Source organism: Elephas maximus, chromosome 2, assembly GCF_024166365.1.
Source record: "Elephas maximus indicus isolate mEleMax1 chromosome 2, mEleMax1 primary haplotype, whole genome shotgun sequence".
Taxonomy (NCBI): Eukaryota; Metazoa; Chordata; class Mammalia; order Proboscidea; family Elephantidae; genus Elephas; species Elephas maximus.
The window spans coordinates 218,304,828-218,317,264 of NC_064820.1; the positions used below are offsets into that span (position 1 = coordinate 218,304,828).

Here is a 12,437-nt window from a genome sequence, read left to right on the forward strand (position 1 = left end):
CAAGGCAATAAAACTAGAAATCAATAACAGAAAAACTAGGGAAAAGAAATCAAATACTTGGAAAATGAACAATACCCTCCTGAAAAAAGACTGGGTTATAGAAGACATCAAGGAGGGAATAAGGAAATTCATAGAATGCAACGAGAATGAAAATACTTCCTATCAAAACCTCTGGGACACAGCAAAAGCAGTGCTCAGAGGCCAATTTATATCGATAAATGCACACATACAAAAAGAAGAAAGAGACAAAATCAGAGAACTGTCCCGACAACTTGAACAAATAGAAACTGAGCAACAAAAGAATCCATCAGGCACCCGAAGAAAACAAATAATAAAAATTAGAGCTGAACTAAATGAATTAGAGAACAGAAAAACAATTGAAAGAATTAACAAAGCCAAAAGCTGGTTCTTTAAAAAAATTAACAAAATTGATAAACCATTGGCTAGACTGACGAAAGAAATACAGGAAAGGAAACAAATAACCCGAATAAGAAACGAGAAGGGCCACATCACAACAGACCCAACTGAAATTAAAAGAATCATATCAGATTATTACGAAAAATTGTACTCTAACAAACTTGCAAACCTAGAAGAAATGGATGAATTCCTGGAAAAACACTACCTACCTAAACTAACACATTCAGAAGTAGAACAACTAAATAGACCCATAACAAAAAAAGAGATTGAAACAGTAATCAAAAAACTCCCAGCAAAAAAAAGCCCTGGCCCGGACGGCTTCACTACAGAGTTCTACCAAACCTTCAGAGAAGAGTTAACACCACTACTACTAAAGGTTTTCAAAGCATAGAAAATGATGGAATACTACCCAACTCATTCTATGAAGCCACCATCTCCCTGACACCAAAACCAGGTAAACACATTACAAAAAAAGAAAATTACAGACCTATATCCCTCATGAACATAGATGCAAAAATCCTCAACAAAATTCTAGCCAACAGAATTCAACAACATATCAAAAAAATAATTCACCCCGACCAAGTGGGATTTATACCAGGCATGCAAGGCTGGTTTAAGACTAGAAAAACCATTAATGTAATCCACCACATAAATAAAATAAAAGACAAAAACCACATGATCTTATCAATTGATGCAGAAAAGGCATTTGACAAAGTCCAACACCCATTTATGATAAAAACTCTAACCAAAATAGGAATTGAAGGAAAATTCCTCAACATAATAAAGGGCATCTATGCAATTTTTTTTTTTTTTTATGCAAAGCCAGCAGCCAACATCACTCTAAATGGAGAGAACCTGAAAGCATTTCCCTTGAGAACGGGAACCAGACAAGGATGCCCTTTATCAGCGCTCTTATTGAACATAGAAGGCCTAGCCAGAGCAGTTAGGCTAGACAAAGAAATAAAGGGCATCCAGATTGGCAAGGAGGAAGTAAAATTATCTCTATTTGCAGATGATGTGATCTTATACACAGAAAACCCTAAGGAATCCTCCAGAAAACTACTGAAACTAATAGAAGAGTTTGGCAGAGTCTCAGATTATAAGATAAACATACAAAAATCACTTGGATTCCTCTACATCAACAAAAAGAACATCGAAGAGGAAATCACCAAATCCATACCATTCACAGTAGCCCCCAAGAAGATAAAATACTTAGGAATAAATCTTACCAAGGATGTAAAAGACCTATACAAAGAAAACTACAAAGCTCTACTACAAGAAATTAAAAAGGACATACTCAAGTGGAAAAACATACCTTGCTCATGGATAGGAAGACTTAACATAGTAAAAATGTCTATTCTACCAAAAGCCATCTATACATACAATGCACTTCCGATCCAAATTCCAATGTCATTTTTTAAGGTGATAGAGAAACAAATCACCAACTTCATATGGAAGAGAAAGAAGCCTTGGATAAGCAAAGCATTACTGAAAAAGAAGAAAGTGGGAGGCCTCATTCTACCTGATTTCAGAACATATTATACAGCCACCGTAGTCAAAACAGCATGGTACTGGTACAACAACAGGCACATAGACCAGTGGAACAGCATTGAGAACCCAGATAGAAATCCATCCACATATGAGCAGCTGATATTTGACAAAGGCCCAGTGTCACTTAATTGGGGAAAAGATAGTCTTTTTAACAAATGGTGCTGGCATAACTGGATATCCATTTGCAAAAAAATGAAACAGGACCCATACCTCACACCATGCACAAAAACTAACTCCAAGTGGATCAAAGACCTAAACATAAAGACTAAAACGATAAAGATCATGGAAGAAAAAATAGGGACAACCCTAGGAGCCCTAATACAAGGCATAAACAGAATACAAAACATTACCAAAAATGACGAAGAGAAACCAGATAACTGGGAGCTCCTAAAAATCAAACACCTATGCTCATCTAAAGACTTCACCAAAAGAGTAAAAAGACCACCTACAGATTGGGAAAGAATTTTCAGCTATGACATCTCAGACCAGTGCCTGATCTCTAAAATCTATATGATTCTGTCAAAACTCAACCACAAAAAGACAAACAACCCAATCAAGAAGTGGCCAAAGGATATGAACACACACTTCACTAAAGAAGATATTCAGGCAGCTAACAGATACATGAGAAAATGCCCTCGATCATTAGCCATTAGAGAAGTGCAAATTAAAACTACGATGAGATTCCATCTCACTCCAACAAGGCTGGCATTAATCCAAAAAACACAAAATAATAAATGTTGGAGAGGCTGCGGAGAGACTGGAACTCTTATACACTGCTGGTGGGAATGTAGAATGGTACAACCACTTTGTAAATCTATCTGGTGTTATCTTAAACAGTTAGAACTACCATACAACCCAGAAATCCCACTCCTTGGAATATACCCTAGAGAAACAAGAGCCTTCACACAAACAGATATATGCACACCCATGTTTATTGCAGCTCTGTTTACAATAGCAAAAAGCTGGAAGCAACCAAGATGTCCATCAACGGATGAATGGTTAAATAAATTGTGGTATATTCACACAATGGAATACTACGCATCGATAAAGAACAGTGAGGAATCTGTGAAACATTTCATAACATGGAGGAACCTGGAAGGCATTATGCTCAGCGAAATTAGTCAGAAGCAAAAGGACAAATATTCTATAAGACCACTATTATAAGATCTTGAGAAATAGTATAAACTGAGAAGAACACATACTTTTGTGGTTACGAGGGGGGGAGGAGGGAGGGAGGGAGAGGGTTTTTTATTGATTAATTAGTAGATAAGAACTGCTTTAGGTGAAGGGAAGGACAACACTCAATACATGGAAGGTCAGCTCAATTGGACTGGACCAAAAGCAAAGAAGTTTCCAGGATAAAATGAATGCTTCAAAGGTCAGCGGAGCAAGGGCGGGGGTTTGGGGACCATGGTTTAAGGGGACCTCTAAGTCAATTGGCAAAATAATTCTATTATGAAAACATTCTGCATCCCAATTTGAAATGTGGCGTCTGGGGTCTTAAATGCTAACAAGCGGCCATCTAAGATGCATCAATTGGTCTCAACCCACCTGGAGCAAAGGAAAATGAAGAACACCAAGGTCACACGACAACTAAGAGCCCAAGAGACAGAAAGGGCCACATGAACCAGAGACCTACATCATCCTGAGACCAGAAGAACTAGTTGGTGCCCGGCCACAATCGATGACTGCCCTGACAGGGAGCACAGCAGAGGACCCCTGAGGGAGCAGGAGATCAGTGGGATGCAGACCCCAAATTCTCATAAAAAGACCAAACTTAATGGTCTGACTGAGACTGGAGGAATCCCGGCAGCCATGCTCCCCAGACCTTCTGTTGACACAGGACAGGAACCATCCCCGAAGACAATTCATCAGACATGAAAGGGACTGGACAGTGGGTAGGAGAGAGATGCTGATGAAGAGTGAGCTAATTATATCAGGTGGACACTTGAGACTGTGTTGGCATCTCCTGTCTGGAGTGGGGATGGAAGGATAGAGAGAGTTGGAAGCTGGCAAAATTGTCAGAAAGGAGAGACTGGAAGGGCTGACTCATTAGGGGGAGAGCAAGTGGCAGTACGGAGTAAGATGTATATAAACTTATATGTGACAAACTGACTAGATTTGTAAACGTTCACTTGAAGCTCAATAAAAGTTAAAAAAAAAAAAAAAGAACAACAACAAAAAAAAGTCCATATAACAGAAAAGATGAGGAAAAAACATATTCAGATTTTCATCTCTGACTTTTCCTCCTTTCAGGAAAAAAAAATCAGATGTAACAGGAGTCCAAATTCTTGTTTTCTGGCAATATTATGCTACCCATATTTGCAAATATGTCAACTACATGGATAATTTTGCTGCAGCTAGGAATGTCTCTTAACCAGATCATAAATTTAGTCAGCATTCCCTGGTACGAGCTACCTCATAATGATACTAAGCAATGTAAAATATACTGTCAAAAAACTAATGCTGTAATAGTCTTTCATTTCTTCCACCATGTACTTTCCTGTAATAATCTCATTCATGCCTGAGACCCAAAGACACTCTTAATTATGCTTTTCAGGTTAGGATGCCAATAGCCAAGAAGACCCGTTCTTGAAAGGCTCAGCTTTCCGAATGAGTCCTGAAAGAATTCTACCAACAGCACATATTTCGTGAATAAGGATTACATAAGAAAGCAAATTTTTAAGAAAATGGGTCTAATGCCATTTTCAGTTAAAATCACTCACAGATTTGCAATGATCAAGTAATATGCCAATTCCTTTCAAATGTTGCCAACATTTGATGCCAACACAATTACAAGTTGGAAAAATGTGTCATGAATAAGGCAGCTCATAATTCCCTTAGAATACGTACGTACAACTTATTAAGTGGCATAAAAAGCAAAGAGTCATGGCAAATGTTGAAACCTTAAATCTGAGTTTCATTGCTTTGGGGAATTTGAGTCAAACTCCATCATCTGGAAGTACCTAACAATAAGAAATATTAGGTCATGAGCTGTTTTAGAAACACCTGCAATGCCTTCACCTAATGAGGAGAATAAAGGAGAGCTCCAGCTTCCCCATCAAATAAGAAAATTTAATAGTTAAATCTGACATAGTAAGCCCAAACTTGAACCCTGTATAAATGAAACCCCTTACATGGAGGACATTTTCTCTTCTAAATGTTGTTGCCTCTCAACGCTGCCAGCTCCCAAACCTAAAGCCACCTGGTAGAAAATGAGCTCCCAATTCTACATTGGCATGGATTTTTCCAGAATATGGCCTAATCCCTTTGTTATTTTTTGGAGGCCCAGAAAGAATAAGGTATAGTTTTCTCTTGATGCCCTTATTCCCCTTCCCAAGCCAATGTGCACACACACACGCACACACACACACACACAAACATTCTTGTTGCTGTTACACGCCGATGAGCCAGTTCTGACTCATAGCAACCCCATATACAAAAGAACGAAACACTACCCAGTCCTGTGTCAGCCTCACAACTGTTGTTATGCTTGAGTCCATTATTGCAGCCACTGTGTCAATTCATCTCGTTTAGGGTCTTCTTCTTTTTCACTGACCCCCTACCTTACCAAGCATGATGTCCTTCTCCAGGTACTGGTGCAATAACATGTCCAAAGTATGTGACATGAAGTCTCGTCATCCTCACTTCCAAGGAGTGCTTTGGCTGTATTTCTTCCAAGACTGATTTGTTCGTTCTTTTGGCAGCTAATGGTTTAGGCAATATTCTTTGCCAACCTTATAATTCAAAGGCATCAATTCTTCTTCGGTCTTCCTCATTCATTGTTCAGCTTTCGCATGCATATGAGGCGACTGAAAATATCATGGCTTGGGTCAGGCGCACTTTAGTCCTCAGAGTGACATTTTTGCTTTTCAACACTTTAAAGAGGTCTTTTGCAGCAGGTTTGCCCAATGCAATGCATCATTTGATTTCTTGACTGCTGCTTCCATGGGCATTGATTGTGGATCCAAGTAAAGTGAAATCCTTGACAACTTCAATCATCTCTCCATTTATCATGATGTTGCCTTCCGATTCAGTTGTAAGGACTTTTGTTTTCTTTATGTTGAAGTGTAAATCATACTGAAGGCTGTGGTCTTTGATTTTCATCAGTAAGTGCTTCAAGTCCACTTTGCTTTCAGCAAGCAAGGTTGTGTCATCTGCATATTGCAAGTTGTTAATGAGTCTTCTTCCAATCCTGATGCCACATTCTTCTTCATATAGTCCAGCTTCTCAGATTATTTGTTCAGCATACAGACTAAATAAGTATGGTGAAAAGATTCAACCCTGGTGCACATCTTTCCTAATTTTAAACCATACAGTATCCTGTGGGCAGGACCAAGATGGCAGAATAGCTAGGTGCTTCCTGAGAGTCCCTCTTACAATACAGACCCCAAAAAACAAGTAAAATGATTATATTTATGACACTCTACGAGCCCTGAATATCAAAGGCAAAGTTAGAAAATGGACTGAGTGGCAGGTGGAGGGGGAGACGGTTCAGAAGTGGAGAGGAGTTGCGGGACCTGAATCGCCGGGACCCCTCAGACACCATTCCTGGGAGCAGCTGTAGCAGGCCGGTAGTAGTGTTTGGCAGCAGCTTCCACAGGGAGAAGAAGCCAGCCACACAGCCTACTCATGACTCCAGAACCAGAGAAAAACTGCACTCTCGGCAAAAGCTAAGTACTTGTGTATATTTTACTGCGCCCTCCCACCCCCAACTCAGCTTCAGTGGCTGTTGATTTCCCTGGGCCTGAGATAGGCCCTGTTGAGTGCTTGGAGCCATCCTCCAGGCAAAGGAGAAAGAATAAATTCGCAGCTGGGGGAAAAGATAATTTGCCAGCCCCACTAACCTGGGGAGCTCAGGACAGAAGCAGCTCCTGTCCAGGCATGAATGGTCTGTAATACCTTTCCCTACTGCATGGACCTGTGTAGGCCTACTTCAGGAGAATGGGCCTTGTTGGCAGACTACAATTGTTTCAGCTGTGCGGTGGAGAGGTGGGTGTTTGATGTTTGACACCCGTTTGCCTATTAAACAGGGTCCTCACCTACACATGTCAGGGGCCTAGGGACTGGTGGCTCCACTCAGGTCACCCAGCCACCTGCAACAGGGGTCCAAGGATAACTGGTACCTTCCAGTCCTTACAACCAAAAACACTGGGTGCCCATGGTCAGTCCGCAGAACCCGCCCACCTGTACACTCTAGGGAAGAGGGACGTGCTTTCCTCAGAGACACTTGAGGGACAATTCTCAGCACCCTGCCTTGTTCAGAGCGTGACCCCCTGCTGCAACCAGATACTGGTACCTACACCAATCACCCCTGCCCTTCTAAGACTGTAGGATAGAGCCCGTACCACACACTTGATGATCAGCTACCTGGACACCTGAGCTGAATTCATACAAGAAAAGTGAATGGACTCCTAGACTGATGTACCTGATAACAGTTTTAGCCATCTGGCGACAGGATGTCAGAGCTCCAAAGGTGAAAATAATCAAGGTAGCTCACTCAAGCAACCCATTTGGGCATATCAAAACAAAACAAAGCAAGAAGCTAGGATACAGTAAGCAAACAGAAAATAAACTAATACAGTAACTTATAGATGACTCGGAGACAACAGTCAGTATCAAGTCACATAAAGAAACAGACCATGATTGCCTCAACAAGCTCTAAAAACAAAGCATCAACTAATCTTCTGGATGAAGGTGCCTTCCTGGACTTACTGGATATAGAATTCAAAAGATTAGTATACAGAACTCTTCAAGAGATCAGGAATGAGACCAGGAAGGAGATTAGGCAATATGCAGAGCAAGCCAAGGAACACACAGATAAAGCAGTTGAAGAAATTAAAAAAGTTATTCAAGAACATAATGAAAAATTTAATAAGCTGCCAGAATCCACAGAGAGACAGCAACCAGAAATCCATAAGATTAACAATAAAAATTACAGCATTAGACAACTCAATAGAAAGTCAGAGGAGCAGAATTGAATAACGAGAAGGGAAAATTGGTGAACTTGAAGAAAAGCACTTGACATCAATATATTTGAAGAAAAATCAGATAAAAGAATTAAAAAAAATGAGGAAATCTTAAACCACACAGTTTCCCCTTGTTCTGTTCAAATGACTACCTCTTGGTTTATGTACATGTTCTACAGGAGCACAATTCAGTGTTCTGGAATTCCCATTGTGCACAATGTTATCCATAATTTGTTATAATCCACAGAGTAGAATGCCTTTGCATAGTCAGTAAAACACGGGTCATCATCTTTCTGTTATTCTCTGCTTGGAGCCAGGACCCATCTGACATAAGCAATGGTATCTCTCGTTCTACATCTTCTTTTGAACCTCGCTTGAATTCCTGGCAGTTCCCTGTTAATGTACCGCTGCAACCATTTTTTAATTATCTTCAGCTAACTTTTATTTGTGACATACACCTTCGGTAGGGAGAAAGATGCCACTGCCACCTCATTCAAAAATGTAAATCCTACCCCTTTCAACGTACTTGCCAGGCCAAAGGCGGTAATGTGCATGGATGACTCTCCAGGTTTATATACCACAACTTCCCCCTAAAACCAGTTATACTTCAATTTTCTTTTAACTAGAGTTGTCAGATTTCTCTCTATCTCTCTCTCTCACACACATATATGTATATGTGCATATATATACACACACACATACATGTATATGTACACACACACACACACAGGATGCCCAGCTAAATTTGAATTTCAGAGAGACATCAAAGAACTCATTAGTGTAAGTATGTCCCAAATATTGCATGGGGGTATACGAATGCTAAAAAATTATCCATTGTTTATCTGAAATTCAAATTTAACAGGGTTTCCTGTATTTTACCTGGCAACCCTATGCAGAATATTCCTAAGGCTGAGAAAGAGAAATGAACATTTTTACCTCTTTCTGACAGTCCAAGAGAAGCAGTGGGGTAGAGGCAAGGCAAAGGAAAATAAGGGGCGTTCAGAGAATCTGATGTGGTGGTTCTCAAACTTTAATGTGTACACATATCACCTGGGGATCTTGTTAATTTAACACGTGGATTTGGATTTGGAGGGCAGGGTGGGGCCTGGACTTCTCCCTTTCTAATCTGTTTGCAAGTGATGGCCCTGGTCTAAAGACCACACTTCCTGAGCCTGGCTACACAACTGTGGTGAAGGACACTCAATAGTGTGGATACGTGGCTGATGAGGATAAGGAGGCTAGCGGTTAAGGTTAAATGCAAAGACTTAGTCTCTCCTGAATTTCCTTCTAACTGCATACTCCATGAGTTAGAATTGACCCAATGGCAACTAACAAATATAACAACAATCACACATGTTAAGACACATTTTAAGCAAAAAAGTATGAACACAAATAAAAAATAAAAGCAGGAAAATTTTACACCCACTAAAACCAAACCAAATCTATTGCCATCAAGTCAATTCCGACTCATAGTGACCCTATAGGACAGAGCAGAACTTCCCCATAGGGTTCCCAAGGCTGTAAATCTTTACAGAAACAGCCAGCCGCATCTTTCTCCAATGCAGCAACTATTGGGTTTGAACCGCCGACCTTTTGGTTAGCTGCTAAGCTATTAACCACTGTGCCACCAGGGCTCCTTCTTACACCTACTAAGATGGCTATTATCAGAAAAAATAGAACATAACAAATGTTGGCGAGGGTGTGGAGAACTTGCAACCCTCATGCACTGCTGTAAATGTAAAATGAAAATGTTAAAAAGGATGTAAAATGGTGTAGCTGCTGTGGGAAAAGATTACGGCATTCCTCAAAAACTTAAAACATAGAATTACCATGTGACTCAGCAATTCCACTTCTAGGTGTAGACCCAAAAGAATTGAAAGCAGGGATTCAAACAGATACTTGTATACCAGTGCCACTGCAGCACTATTCACAAGTAGCCAAAGGTGGAAACAATGCCAGGGCCCATCAACAGATGAATGGATAAAATCTGGTATATTTGTACAAACACAACATGGATGAACCTTGAAAACACACGTGGAATGAAATAAGCCAGTCTCAAAAGGATAAATACTGTATGATCCCACTTATATTAAATGTCTAGAAGAGGCAAATGTAGAAACACCAGAGTTTATTAGTGGCTACTGGGGGCTGGGAAAGGTAGTGGAATTGGGAATTAGTGCTTAAGTTTCTGTTCGGGGTGATGAGAAACTACTGGAAACAGCCACGATGGTTGTATAACATGGTGAATGTAATGTCGCTGAATTGTACACTTAAAAATGGTTAAAATGCAAATTTATAGTTATATTTTTACAATAAAATAAAAAAAATTTTTTTTTTTTTTTTAATCTTTGAGAAAGCAAGCAACGTATGTAAGAATCCAGCACAAAAGCCTTGTCACATTTGGACAACCCGGGAACAGCAGAATACAAGTTGTGCAGAATTCATCAAATCAATACTTCTAAAACCCTATTCAGTTCTGAGGTACTCTTGAAAACCTACTCAGATTACAAATAATCCAAGAAGCCAGACTCTATGCAGAAGAAAGCGGCATCAGGATTGGAGGAAGATTCATTAACAACCAGCAAGATGCAGATGATACAACCCTCCTTGCCAAAAATGAAGATGACTTAAAGCACTTACTGATGAAGGTCAAACACTACAGCCTTCAGTATGGATTATACCTCAACATGAAGAAAACAAAAATCCTCACAACTGGACCAAGAGACAACATTGTGATAAATTAAGAAGAAAATGAAGTTGTCAAGGATTTCATTCTACTTGGATCAATAATCAACATTCACGGAAGCAGCAGTTAAGAAATCAAATGACGTATTGGATTGGGCAAATCTGCTGCGAAAGCCTCTTAAAAGTTTTCAAAAGCAAAGACATCACTTTGATGACTTTGATGACTAAGGTGCACCTGACCCAAGCCATGGTCTTTTCAGTCACCGGATAGTGAAAAAGGAAAAAACTGATGCGTTTAAACTGTGATGTTGACAAAGAATATTGAATAAACCGTTGACTACCAGAAGAATGAATGCATCAGTCTCAAAAGAAATACAACCAGAAGGCTCCTTAGAAGTAAGGATAGTGAAACTTTGACTCACTTACTTTGGACACATCATCAGGACAGACTTGCTGCTAGAAAAGGACATCCTGCTTGGTAAAGTGGAGGGTCAGTGAAAGTGAGGGAAATTCTCAATGAGATGGATTGGCACAACAGCCATAACAAGGGACTCAAACATACCAAGGATTGTGAAGGTGACGCAAATCAGCAACGTTTCATTCTGTTACACATAAAGTTGTTACGAGCTGGAGCTGACTTAACAGCAATTAGCAAGAACAACAAAACCCTCTGGAGGCCTTGGGTTCTGGCTATGGTTGGGTCGTTAAGAAAAGATTTTGAGAACTCTCTGGAGAGAGACCCACGTCTCTCCTTGCACACACTTGTTACTGACCCAACACCCACTCTCCGCTGTCTCTTGGATGGTAGGCAAGCCTCTCTCTGGGGATGACTCTTGCTCCCAACACTGATGCATCTAGTTTTGGCTCCTATATGCTGGACTGCACTGTGCCACCATGAGCCCTCGGGAGTTAAAAGACTCCATGCATTGTGCTCTGCCCACCCAAAGCTTTGGTCACATATAAACACATGCATACTAGTGACCAGAGAAGAGACCGATGTTGTCTAAGTTCTCCTTGTGCCTTACTGAGGAAAGGTGCTCCAACACATAAATTCCTTATGGTGTAATTGGATAAGGGTTTTTTTTTTTTTTTTCCCCCACATTAGCACTTTTTGTGCACTTGGGCATTGTTTAAGTGTATTTCTTTGGTTTCACAGGGGTGAGAGGATGGGGTTGCTGTCGTCTTCATGGCGATAAATGGGACAAGCCATGAGTGTGGACAAAAAAAACAGAATTAGAACATACCCAGAGCCAAGAACATACACACACCAACACAGGCATACAGATCTACTTCCCAGGAGTCATTTGGAGAAAAGGCTCTCTCTTAATTCAGTGCCTTATTATGCAGGTATAGGTTGGACAACTAAGGCTCCAGGGACATACACAGGAGATTCTCAGTTTCCTTGATGCCTCTCAATCAAGACAGAAAAAATAGTCACTGGGAACCTGGGGGAACGTCAGAAATTTTTCTTGGCATCAAGATAGGCCACAATTTTCCCCACTCCAAAATTACACAATTCATATCATCATCATCGTCAGAACTTGACACATCAGGAAAGAACAATCATTAGAGAAGAACATCATGGTTGGTAAAGTAGAGAGAGGGTTAGTGAAAATGAGGGAAGGTCCATCAGATGGATTGACACAAGAGCCACAACAATGGACTCGAAACATACCAACAATCATGAAGATGGTGCAGGACTGGGCTACTTTTCATTCTGTTATACACAAGGTCGCCATGAGTCGGAGCGGACTTGACAGCAACTAACAATAACAACAATGAACAAGATGTCTCCATTAGTCATCCATTCAAATT

The 12,437-nt window shown here is 40.4% G+C and overlaps 1 protein-coding gene across 7 annotated transcripts in view; it reads right to left on the minus strand.

Annotated features, from left to right (window-relative positions):
* HLCS (holocarboxylase synthetase) overlaps positions 1-12,437 on the minus strand; it is a 344,996-nt gene that overhangs the window by 89,600 nt on the left and 242,959 nt on the right. The window lies entirely within an intron of this gene.